Raw genomic sequence first — 13,171 nt, 5'->3', positions numbered from 1 at the left:
CGGTGTGTCTGTTAGCTTGTTAGCGGGTATCAGCTGGTCTTGTTTGTTACTGCTGACCCCTGCTCCGGTTCGTTACCGTTACGTCGTAACATCTCGTCAAAGCTTAATGTTCATCTAGAAAAGGTAATTATCCAGTCATTAAGTAATATGAACACTAACGACCGCTGCCCTATTTAAAGATGAACTTCAAGATAACTCTGCGCTGTGTGTTGTCCGGGTGCTGCACTGCCCTCGCTTTTTTCCTTCTGTCAACATCAAATTATTAATTAACAGTTAGAAAAATTGATTTTAGATTTTTGTGAATGGGAATCAAGATTCTTACTGAGTTTTTTTACCCTCTCCTTGCAATAAACGAACAACATCGACAACACCACCACCTCCAATTCTCCTCCTAAACGACACGATACACACTTTAGTATTAACTGATCAATCTACAGGGTGTAAAGCTGTAATACTTTGTGGCTAAAGCCAGAATGTAAAGATGAAGTAGTGAGTACATGAGTCTCCTGTTCCTGACAGCCTCTGTCTCACTTTGCCACTTGTTAGCAACCGCCTTCTAAAAGACACGTTAACGCTAATGCGAGGGATTTACTGACACATTTCATGTCGGAACAAAACGTGAAAATCTCCTCTGCTTGTGTAAAACCACAGGCCTTATTTCAGCTGTCTAATTGAAAACCAATTTGAAAAATTAATTGACTCAGAGGCGAGGGAACCAGGAATGCAGATGCTAACACATTCCTGCAGCACTCTGTTGTGATGGGTTTAAAATGAATGGATGTGTTAGTGTTGGTCCCAGAGATGGAATTATCAGTTGTTTAATGGATTAATCGACTGACATAAAATGTTTCAACATCGTTTTGATAATCAGTCAATTGTTGAAGTCATTTTTCAAACTAAAACACCAAGAATTCACTGATTCTAGTGTCTCAGCTGTGGTTCTGTGACCTTATAACCGGGCTTTGGACTGTTGGTTGGACTAAAGACGACGTTTGATGACTTCCACCTTAGTTACAGCCTCAGTTGGGTCGCAGATTAGCTAATCTGTTCATGGCTGTTCATCACTTCGTGGCTTTGGTTGTGGTCCTTTCACATCATTTGCACTGGATTTGTTCTCTTCATGTCACGACCCTGACCCATTTATGAAATAATTTCATAAAGGTAAGCCTGAGTTCACTTGCTGATAAGACCTAACATGAGTATCATCACAGCCGTTTAGAAGTTTGTTTGCACACACTGTTTGTAATCCACTTTCCCGACATCGCTGAAGCCTTAATTCCCGAGCAAACGAGAAATGAGACAGTTGAATAATCATCGCATAAAGTTGGGCGGTCAGAGAGTCTGTGTGCGGTGGGATTAGGGGAGCGATTTAATCAGATCAGAATCTGAGACGCCCTCAGTTATCAAACAAGAAGTACGGTCCGAGGCTTCGGCTCGCCGTCCAGAGCGCTGAACTAACACGGCTGAGTGCGTCCGCTGAGAAATGCAACTTACTTATTGATAAATGCGCGTCTCGGAGTTAAAAATGTAACTGTACCGAGCATTTTAGATTGAGTGCAAATTTATGTTTCATATTTGGAATAAGCTTTGCCCGAGAATTTTAATCCAAACGTTTCAGCCGGCGTTCCTGAGAGGTTTGGAAATGAGATTCTGCTGTCGTGTATAATCCACTTCTATAATGACTTTCCTGTAAAAGGGATAGATAGTCTGAGCCCACGGGGGTTTGCTAAGTAACTCTGTCAGAGAGCCACAGCAACTCACCACTAACACAGCCTCTTACTATAAATACACACCGTCTGCTGAGCAGCACATACCCACAGCTCTGGGTTATACAGTAAGCAGACCTCTCTCTGCGTCCTCGGTGGACAGGTGACAACACGGCGGTGCGGCAGGTTTCGAGCCGAGGCTCAAAGAAAGACTTTAATGTTTCCCCCTACAAAGCTCCATCCGTGGCACACTGCCACAGTTTTATCACGCCTGCCACCGGGTGATTAATAATGAAAATTCCATTATGAAGTCTTCATCACTTCATGAAGCCGCGCCAAGTGGTGCACAAGCTGAGAGTTTGATAAGGCGGGAGGGTTCATTTTTTTAAGCCGTCATATTATCGGAGGTAACGTTGCGCTGAGTGTCTGCTAACAAGATGCATTAACGAGCTTTAACAAGTGTAGTTAACGAGAGCCATAGGAGGGAGGCTCCTCGTTAGAATGCACTCATGTACCGTATGTAGTCCGTCCACAGCTAATGTACAGCAGGTGGGCCGTTATAGACAGCACCTTCTCCAGTATCAGGTGCACAGGTGCTACAGTGTGACTGGATGCTACCTAAACTTCAAAAACTAGAAAATGACTTCATAAATTCAGGATCTCTTACTCAGGTACCATCTTTTTTATCTGTTATTTTCTGTTTTAAAGGGTAACTCCACCAGTTTCACACATTAAAGTGTGTTAACAGGTCTGTCTGAGTGTTACTGCAAATGTAAAAAACTAGTTTAAAGTCTTCTGTGGCTCCAGAGGAAGCTGCATGTACAGTAACCTGATAAATTGCCTCCAGTGAAGTCACTCCGTGGCTACGTTGCATTGTGGGTAATGTAGGCGCCAAGTTTTGATTTTGATCCTTTTGTTTATAAACTGTCCAGAATGAGTCCAACAGTGTTATAGCAGTGCAATACTAGACCAGTAGACCGCTTTTCAAAACCTGGCATCAACATTACCCACAATGCAGCTCAGTCACTGAGTTATATCACTGCAGTTAATTTATCAGATTATTTGCAGCTTTGTCTGGAGCCACAAAAGACTTTATACTACTTTTTTCACATATGTAGTAGAACTCCCAAAGTCCTGTAAACACACTTTGATGTGTCAAACTGGTGCATTGAATGTGAAGAACAGCAGAGCGAGATGACACGTTAGCCCACAGCTTTGAGTTGAAATATTCTCTTACGCTAAACTGTTAGTCTATGTGGCTTTGATAACATATTGAATGGGACAAAAAACATTCAGCCTGCTGTATTCCCAATGAAGCCAGTATTACAGGGTAACAGTATGAATGGGCTCTGTGTGTAAGACAACATGTTTGCACTCCTTAAGCCAGCACACATTCCCTTTGCTTCTGAGGGACTCACACAAAACAACACAACACACAAGAGGAGACAGTAAACACACTGCAAACCCAGTTACAGCCCATAACATCATACTGTAACAACAGTTAACATGAACACGACAGCATCATTCATTCCACCGCTGGTATTTTTTAACACAGGACATGTACTTGTGTTCCTACGCTGTGGTATTGTTACTCACAGGGCTCAGTACTGGTGTTTGGTGACTGGTTTATAAGCAAACGTCCCTTTTCTGCTCAAAATACTGAAAAATGGGATCTCGGGTCCAGTTACAACAATCTGTTATAAATCTTGTTTTTCCAGTTTCACGCACCCTCCAACTGTGTGTTCATGTTACTGTCGGTGGTACATGTGATCCGCTGTGTAAGCTGACCTGATTTAGACGCTATGGTCCATGTATCTTTACATATATACAGCCTAAAGGCCGTGCGTTAGTCGTGTGTGTTGCCCAGCGAGCGAAGCCAAACCTGAATACACACACACACACACACACACACACACACAAACACACACACCAGGACACCCATGAGTCACGCTGAAAGCACAGACAGAACACAGATACACACACACACAACATATTTCAGGATTTTCAGGCCACTGACCATACATCCTGTAAGTAGAACAGCATGCGGCTATACCCTTCATTGCCCTTAGTCAGTTCCTTTGTGATCATACAGCGCAGCATACACAACATGCACTTTGCTTTACAAGGCCGCAGCCCACATTTCCTCTGTAAAGAGCCATTTACATCAGGTTGACTGCTTCACGGAGCTCCCTGTCGTTCCCACAGTCATTCGTCTCACACAGCCACACTGCTGTCAGCTGACTTTAACCCTCACTTCCTCTCCTTTACACATCCCCCCAGAGGCCCAGTCCACGCTGAAGTCTGCTTATGATCCTAAAATGTTTGTGTTTGATATTACAGATGTGGACGTGTTTGACCGGGGCTAATATAGTCTCGTAGATCTTATCCTAATTGCCTGAGATTTGAGTGAAATTCTGCTGAGCACAGGAAAGAAAATTGTCTCTGGAAACAAACGGGGGCCCATCGCGGCTGTAGTACCAAAATAAAGTCCTGAGCAGGGCTCTCATAATATCTTCCCATCGAGGCTTGAGACAAAGCAAGGGAAAGCAAATAAGATGGACTGCCAGCGGGTAGCCATGCAGCCAGCCTCTCCGGGCTGTTTGAAATGTGTAACACTTCCTGAGCCCGAGTTTCCACTCACTGAAAATAATCACCAAAGAGGGGGGAAAAAAAGGCAAATGTCTGGGGTGTGTTGATTTAGCAGATTTGTTGCTGAGGTCCTCAGAAATGCTAGTGTTCAACATGAAGAGATTGTATCCCATGTCTCCTGCTGATAAAACTTTATCACTGTCAGAGGAAGCTGTGAAATCAGCGCAGGAAAAAATAAACTGATATGTTTTGCTCCTCTGGAGTTCTCACGCCCGTGTGTCCACTTCTGCAGAGGTCAAAATGCAAACACTTAGCCTCTGTGCATCTTTTATGAAGGGACACTCTGCTAATGTTACACATCGCTGTCAGTCCACAGCTGTGAATGAGTCCGTGGGAACAGTCGGGTACGTCTTTCTAAAGCCGTCAGGTTATCTCTGTTTGGGTTTAAGCCTTACAATTTTAAAAGATACCGATGAGTTGCATTGTGGGAAATGTAGGATCTGGCATTTTTGGAGCTTATCAGAAAAACAACCATGTAGTTTGAAAGCAGCTTATAACGACCAACGCAACACATCCACATGAGGAGGAGACCGGGGACAAGGACAAGACTTTCACCCCCGAGACCGCTGTTCATGTGCCGTGTGATAGAGATGTATGTTACATTACATTATCTTAAGTTACAATACATTCCATATATTGGTACGTTATGTAATTTAGGTTCGGTTACGTTACATAACGTAGTTATTTTGAGCACAAACCACACAAACCACAATGTTTTCCTAAACCTAACCAAACTGCGAGTGTACAGTACTCCTGTCTTGGTACGCTGCAACAGTGATGTTGTTTTGGGATTGGTGAGTCACTGACAATCAACCTTATCAGTAGTTAAGTTATGAGGGTGTGTTGTAAAAATCAGGACAATTCAGCATCAGTATTGATCTCTCTTTTGTGTACTTGCAAGTCCCAGAAATGTGTCGAAGTTGCAGATTAATGCCAAACTGAGAGTTTTCTGACCTACATCACATGTGTTACCAAAAATAAAAGTTTTTATAGATAAAAAGTTCATTTAACAGCATCAAAACTAAACAAAAGTGCTTTACGACAAAAACATACTCACCAGTAATAAAACACAGTAATGTATAAATAAACAGGCTGGCATGAGGAATAAAAGAGGAATTAAACAATATATGATTAAAAACCACAAATAAAACACTGAGGATAAAATGTAAAAGCAATGGGTGAATTAAACCAATAATAGAGCGGGGCAGGACTTACTGTAAGTGCACAATGTCAAGCATGAAGAATAATGTAACTCAATAGTAATAGTTTCAAAACTGACCAAAACATGTTATCTAGTTCAACATCAACAAGAAAGTGGGAGGTGAAGCTGGTGCAGCTCGATGTTGGGTACAAAGACTTTGTGCTTGCTGAACTGAATTGCCAAGAACATTCCTGTCTCTGTTCTGGCTTGTTTGTCTGATTCCCACAAAATGTTGCTGCAAAGACCCATAAAAACAAACTAATTTGGTGTAGAAATCTCCTTTTAGCGGTTCATTTTTTGGACTGTGGATGAGAAGAGAAAGAATTCTTAATGAGCAGAAGAAATGTGGGTGCATCGGTTTCACGGCTCCATGTTCAGGGGCTGGATTGTCCTGGATGGGCGATAAAAACCTGCAAAAGCTGAGACAGAAACACACATTTTGAAAGTAAAATGGTTCAAGTATACTTCCTTAAACTCTGAATGACGGTATTCTTATTTAACGACCAGGGTTAGCAGTGACTGTTTGACTGCGTCGTATTCCACAAGCTGATAAAAGAAAAATAATATCATCGAGGTTGAAGGAAGAAAGAAAGAAGCTGAGTTATTAAAATAAACAGACCTACGTTGTGTTTGTGCAGTGAAAAGGCAGCGATCTGTCTCGGGCTGAGAAAAATAACAATAAGGTTTCTCTGGCAGGTGTTTGGCAGTTGACAGTTGGTGCATAGTAACGGCCCCACTAGCCTCTCCATTTTCAAATCACATACATCTTTGTGAAGGGTGGATATCAATCAGAGAGAAAGCTCTCCGCTCCCGCTCTGGAATCTGGCTAAAAAACAGTTCATAACGTCTGGGTCAAGACGCCGGCAGAAAATCCATCAGGGGGAGGAAGCACAGAGGACAAAGGTGATGATGCAGAAAGTGAGATTTAAAAGTTTTCGGGCAAATCGCTGTTGAGTCTCACTTTTCTTTTTTCTTTTTTTTGAATAAGCACGAGATGGAGGAAGTTTTCAAGCCCAATTCGTTCTAATCTAGAAGTAGACAGGTATCGACTGGTCCTCTAAAGACTGAAAAACACAAACAACCCGAGAAAAGGAGCCTCCGGATAAACAAAGACGTTTCAAAAAAATAAAAACTATTCTCAAAATCCAAACATATCATTCATAGTTATCCATACATCCATGCCGGTCTCCAGGGCTCATAACTGCTCCTGGTGAAAGAGACCGGGGAAGAGGGAATCGCTCTCTGCAGCTGACCAATCAATGGTGTGATTAATGGAGCTAATTTTACCTGGACACCGCGGATCATTACTTCCTGCTCTCCATCTCCTCCTTCCTCCTGTCTATATGGAAGTCAGCGTGGATAATGTGTTTGCTTCACTAATGAGAGTCCCGCAGAGACACAGAGGACGGTGGAGGGTAAAGCCACGGACGACAAGTCATCTGGGACTGCAGCCCGGCACGCAGAGATGCTATCGGCAGCAGCCGCTGAAAGCACGGGCGCCGGCTTACGCAGTCGTGACCTTCTCCACAGTGTCCGCCGCTGACAGTGTGTTGACTCGAAATGTTATCCCGCATACCTGTCTCGTCACAATATTTCATTAGTCTGGTAAAAAATGTTTCAGGTGGTTTGCACACCAATTACAAGAGAGATGAAATGTAGGTGATCATCAGCTTTACTGCAGACAGTCGATTTAAAATGTGAAGTGAAGTGGCTCTCTGGTCTTAAATATATGATCGTAGCTTGACGGCTACAAAAGAGATATTTTTGATGAAAGACTGACGACCAAACCTGCTCGTTCATCCTCACAAGTATGATGGATCAGACTTCATTTCATTCTAAGATAGCAGTTTGGTTGCTTCATACAAGTAAGACAGAGGTTAGATTTAAGCTTCGTTACTTGATGAAATTTCTTCAATGGACTGATCAGACATATCTACTCAAAGGGAGTGCGGGACAATGCTATTTATGTTAGCCTGCACTGTGTCGTAGCGTCCATGGCTGGCCTCCACACAGTGAAGAAACACTTGTTGTGAACGTGGCTTCTTCCGAATGTAACCTGAAAAGCAGCATTACATGCCTTTGTCTAGAAATGAACACTAGGTTAGGTTACGGTACCCACCACTGTAGGTAGTAGTTCAACTAATTAGCTGGACATAGCTGGACTAATGTTTGCAGCTCAGCCTACATTAGAGCAGACTAAACACACACCATTCCTCACACATCTTTGTTGTCTGTTTGATTGTTGAAAGTCAAAGACAAAAAGACTGTGGGATACTCTATACTCTTCATATCACGCCACTTTAACCTGACAGGTCGCTATACTATGATGAATGGCTAGAGTAATGCCTGATGCTGCAAAACACACACAGCAGCAAATCATGAGACGCAGCCTCTGTTTTGTGTCAGAAAATAATCTACTTGCAGTATTACATGTTTGTCTCTGTAGGATGAGAAATGTTTTAGAGCTTTTCTCTTGTGAAGCCTTTCTAAAACATAAAATGGATTGTGGTTAAGATAAGGTCACATAAAAAGCAGAGGCTGGTTTTTCCCGAGCGAATGCAAAGTCAATATTTTGGACATTTTTATGCAACAGCAACAATGAAAAGCATCTTCTGTTGACCTCAACCACAAGCTCAATTTCACAGGAGGACAGGGTGGTATGTGTGATGCCTTTCTCTGTGAATTCAAGATGCCTGGCTGCAAAGGCCACCTGGGACCAAGGTTTGAAATATGACTAAAAACAAGGAACCTCCCGGGGCTGCTTTCTGAGGACGACCCCTACAAAATATGAACTTGTGACCCGTGTAGGAGAAAAGAAAAAATAAGCCCACAGGGGCTTGTACAATAGATGGTGAAGCTGACAACATGAGTCAACTGAGCTCTATACTCCATCAACTGTTGACCTACAGGATTGTGTCCCTTCAGTCTGTATCTTTCTGTTGTCTAAATCATCATTTAAGGAGTCAGTTTACCAAAAAACACATCGTTCCACCAGAGAGATGGGGCCACTGGGTGACAATGTGTTAGCTGCACTTTCTGCAGAGAGAAATTTACTTTTTGTGAATGTGATTTTTCAAAAGTATCTTCAGTCACGCTGGCAGTGTGGCTCTAGGGAAAGCAATGTCAATTGGTTGAACCATCCCTTCAGTCCAGGCTGAAATATTTCAACAACTATTGAATGGATTGACGGGTAATCTGGGATGAGATGACACTCGTGGTCCCTGGAGGATAGATCCTGATAATGTCGCGACCAGACTTGTTAATAAGCAAATATTGGCATGTTAACATGCAAAACAAAGATGGTGAACGGGGAACATTGTAACATTTGGGCCTGATAAACATTGGACTGTTAGCATGTTGGCACCAATTCAAGTCAACTCTCAGTGAATTCAGCACTCACCAAAGACTTGAGTTCTCTCTCTTCTTTTCCCCTTTCCTCTCTTAAAGTAAGGTACATTTCCCCTCCAGCTCCAGGCGGCAGTCAACATTACAGTGCTACATAGGCACCTGACAATGGAGGTCACCTCCACATATTGCTGCTGCAGTCAGGTCGATAAACAGGGGTGAAGATAAATCCTTTTACCGTCGGGAGGAGTGTTCCTACTCTGCACCTGACCCTGTAAAGCGCCCCTCAGATCATCCATTTTCTTTCCATTCTCACTGTGTAATAGTTGGTCGCAGTAGTTCACCTTAAAGCTGGTTGCTACCCACCACAAAACTGAAAAGGAAAAAGAAGAAGCTGCAGTATCAGTTAGATAGCTAGTTACACTACTCAAAATGAGGGTTAGGGATATTGGGATATGGGTGCATATGTGCATGTGCATGCAATAAAATTCAAATGAAATGTGTTGCATTATTATTGGGGACCAAACATATTCACAATACACAAAATAAAGATTCAGATATTTCACAGAATAAACAATCAAGTGAAACATGAAAATATCCCATTATGCCTCACTAATTTTGAGCATTGTATTACCGCAGTGCAAAATCACATTAGAGCCGGCAGACGAGACGAAACACCTGAAAAGAGTCAGCTCATCAGTGTGGGATTTTTTTTGATTCTGTAAAAAAGGCAGCAACAGTATGCAAAAGGAGAAAACACCATCACTGTGGTCACGTTAGCTTTTTTCCTAGCTGTAATGGTGCTGGTAGCAGGCTAAAGCTTGCAGAGGTCTGCAGAGGGAGCAATAATGGAGCTTTTATAGGTGAAGTCAGTCAGTATCAGTATGTAACGGATGAGCAGATGGTTCTGACATTCTTTATCCAGCAGTCTATAATACCTTAATCTACACAGTAAGATAATGCCTGCAGCTCCAACCTCATCAGCCTGATTGTAGGATGTGTGATTTAGTGCCCTCAGTACCATTAAACCCAAAATTCTTAGTAGCTGCGACAGGGAGCGAGTGAAAGTAAAGAAAAGAACTATTTACTGCATTTAAGTCAGTTCTGTACTGAACCTCCTCTCCTTTGTATCTCAGTCCATCAGCCCCATACCACTGAAGTTAATGATGTGAACATAACAGCGGCGTAGCGGAGACAGCTGGAGAATCAGAGACTAGAAAGCTTTCAGTCAAAACATGGTGGGAAACCTAAACAAAATGTCAGCAATTAGACAAAAAGAGTCTCCCACTGTAACAACAGGGCAGAAATACTTTCAACAAAAGCATAATGTGTCTCATTTGAGCGTCTGGAATGTGCAATATGCCCTGGGTATGTTTTCATATGCATGTAGGTGTTATTCTAAGCAGATTTCAGCAAGAAGGTGCATGACCGAAAACCCATTTGGAACCAATGATGGAAATGAAAGAAATTGGAAACAGATTACGAGCTTGTCTGGTCCGAGGCAGCTCAATCAAAGCCAGCAGACACACAAATGGGTATTTCTGTTGTAGATGTGGAGCCAGTGTGCTGCAGCAGAGAGGTACCATTGATTTGTTCGTTGAGTGTCATTCTACATGTCGCTGTGTTAGAAACTTAAGAGTTTCACTCACCGTCTGAAATCTCCCGTCCGCACAGGGGTGGTGGTTTTATTGCTGCGGAATTATTAAGAATGGTCTATTCTGTGGTGTGTGGAGGGATGCTCTCTGACTCTGAATGGACTAGAGGGAGATTGGAAGATGGCTTTCATCCGTCACACTACACAGAGTGACAGTAACTATTCTGTTTCTCTCACGGCACGGCTCTGGTCACCTCTTTGGGAAATGATACAAGATTTCTTCATGGATGTGGGAGGAATGACATGACAGGCTACAGTATATTCTGTAGGGTTACGTTCAGAAAAGAAACCCTGGTGTTTCCTTGATCATACGTAGCTTTTACCCTGTCAAACTGTCATGTAGTAGCCTCGACTTTATTCCTGCAGGGAATGGCTAAGGGTCACGACCGTGCATGCATGACCACGGGGACGAACAAGACAAGGATGCAGGTTAACATCTTTTAAAATGTATTTATTGGTCGACAAAGACGGACCACAACAGAAGAATGATGAAAAGAGACATTCAAGTGGAAAAAAATGGTACAAAAACAAATGACATGTTCCTCAATGGGTTTTATCGGTGTGCCTCCCCAAACTTAATGACATGTCAGTTGAGTGTTTCGCAGGCCCGTTGTCCACAGTCTTGCCTGTCAAGACATTTTTTATAAACAAAAGCCAGCTTCTCATTTCGGTGAAAGTTTGCTTCAACAGCTGTAGCAAGCAGATTTGATTAGCTGGTTAGCTAATTAAGCTAGTTCCATTAAATGGTTGAGGAGGTTTATATGTTTCCAATTTACGTGTTACAAGAATTGTGGAAAAAAGGACTTAAGTAGAAGCATTATGAGGAACAAAGTTGAATTAGGCTAATTTTATCCTAGCACAACCCTGTTTAGCTTCTCAGCGTACATACAAGAGGTTAGATTTATGCTTTATTGTTTTCATTTTCAGACATATTTCACTTTGAATGCTGAGAATCTTTCAGGACAAGGGCTGACTGATTTGTTGGGTAACTGTGACGCTTCAGTGTAGGATAAACTCCCCCTAATCCAAGAAAGAACATGACATAGCAGCTACCGTTAGCTTAAATTTTGCATCCAAGACCAGCTTCCACAGAGAGTAAACACTGCACAGTAAATGAAACCCTGTAAACCAAGCGTAGCACCCAAAACTTAATTAACCCACAAGGTTTAATTAAGTAATGTTCTACTTAGCCCCGCAATGCTCAACTACAGCAGGTAGGTGGGAAGCTGGTTGGCTGGACGAGCTAACGATGTTAAAGATAACAATGACAGATTTACCTCTCAAAGTTCATAGTAATTTTTGAAACAATGGCTTCTTGATTTCAGATAGAAGTAAACAAAACCTGGCTTCTCATTTCTAGCTGGCGACCATTTTGTCTTCTGAAATGAGGAACCAGATTTTATCAACTAGCTAGATAATTGAGCTAATGTGAGTTCCATGACATGATTGAAGCTGTTTGTGATGTTTCTAGTTGAATTGTTTAAAAAAAGAGAAATCTGTTAAAAGGGTCTGAAGTCCAAATAATGGGAAAAAAAGTAGGATGAGACTAATTTTAATCTACAAAAGCATGTTTAGCTGCTTAGCATAGCCTACATACAAGATTCATGCTTGATTGTATTTTCAGACATTTTTGATTTTTAATGTCGCAGTTGATGTTACTAACTGATGTGTTTGATAAATGTTAAATAATTCTACATAGCTAACGTTAGCTTAAACTTTGCGACCAAAACTGATCTACCTAGCTGGTTAACGATGTTCTCCGTGGCTTTTACTTACTACTGCAGATTGATAGTATGCTAGTTGGCCGGACAAGCTAACGATTGGAACGAGTTTGGAAACTTAAAAAACACCAAACACTCTTTAAATACAGTATCGATCTTAAGCTTTCGTCTGACAGGCCTGGGGCTTCGCGAACGCTCAATTTTGAGAGTGAGCTGAGAAGGAGATGCTGAGATGTCACATTACTCACATTAAACGTCATCAAACTAATGTAATGATCCAACAAACACAGAAAAGAAAGTGGCAAGAGGGGGCAAGCCGAGTTACAATGCTACCTCTGAATACTGATGTTCCACTGCCCACCCCCCGCTGCAAAAGACAGTACAAGTAAGCAACCATTAATCTCCGTATCTGTCGCCTATATATGCTTGAACCTATTTCATCCGGGCCATGGCAACAGATTGACCCCTGCCGACCTTCAGCAAGCTCCTTTCAGCTGCTTCGCCGTGCCGCGCTAATAACCACCACTTGGATATATGGTCCTTAACCTAGGAGGGGCCATTAAACAGTGCACCGTAAGGACTTGGTTAAATGAAAATGTATTACTTTGCTTCCCGTTGTAATCACTCAAGTTTTGAGCCAATGACAGCAGGAAGAGGAGGAGGGCTGACAAAAATAGCACCGTGGAACAACAGCCCTGACCAGCGTAGGTCAGTTTAGCACCAATATTTTAGCCTGGCAGTCACAAAAGAGGCTGCCAGGCCCACAGGGGTTTGTCGGGGCTCCAGTTGTGAGGTTGACACGCACTCACACACACACACACACACTGAAAGTCCAGAAAGCATGCACAGGATGAAGATACAGAGAGAGATTCACTTATAATAAGCCCAACAGAGA

The sequence above is a fragment of the Pagrus pagrus genome, assembly GCF_965226575.1.
Source record: "Pagrus pagrus genome assembly, chromosome: 20".
Classification (NCBI taxonomy): Eukaryota; Metazoa; Chordata; class Actinopteri; order Spariformes; family Sparidae; genus Pagrus; species Pagrus pagrus.
Note: the sequence above shows the minus strand (reverse complement) of the source record.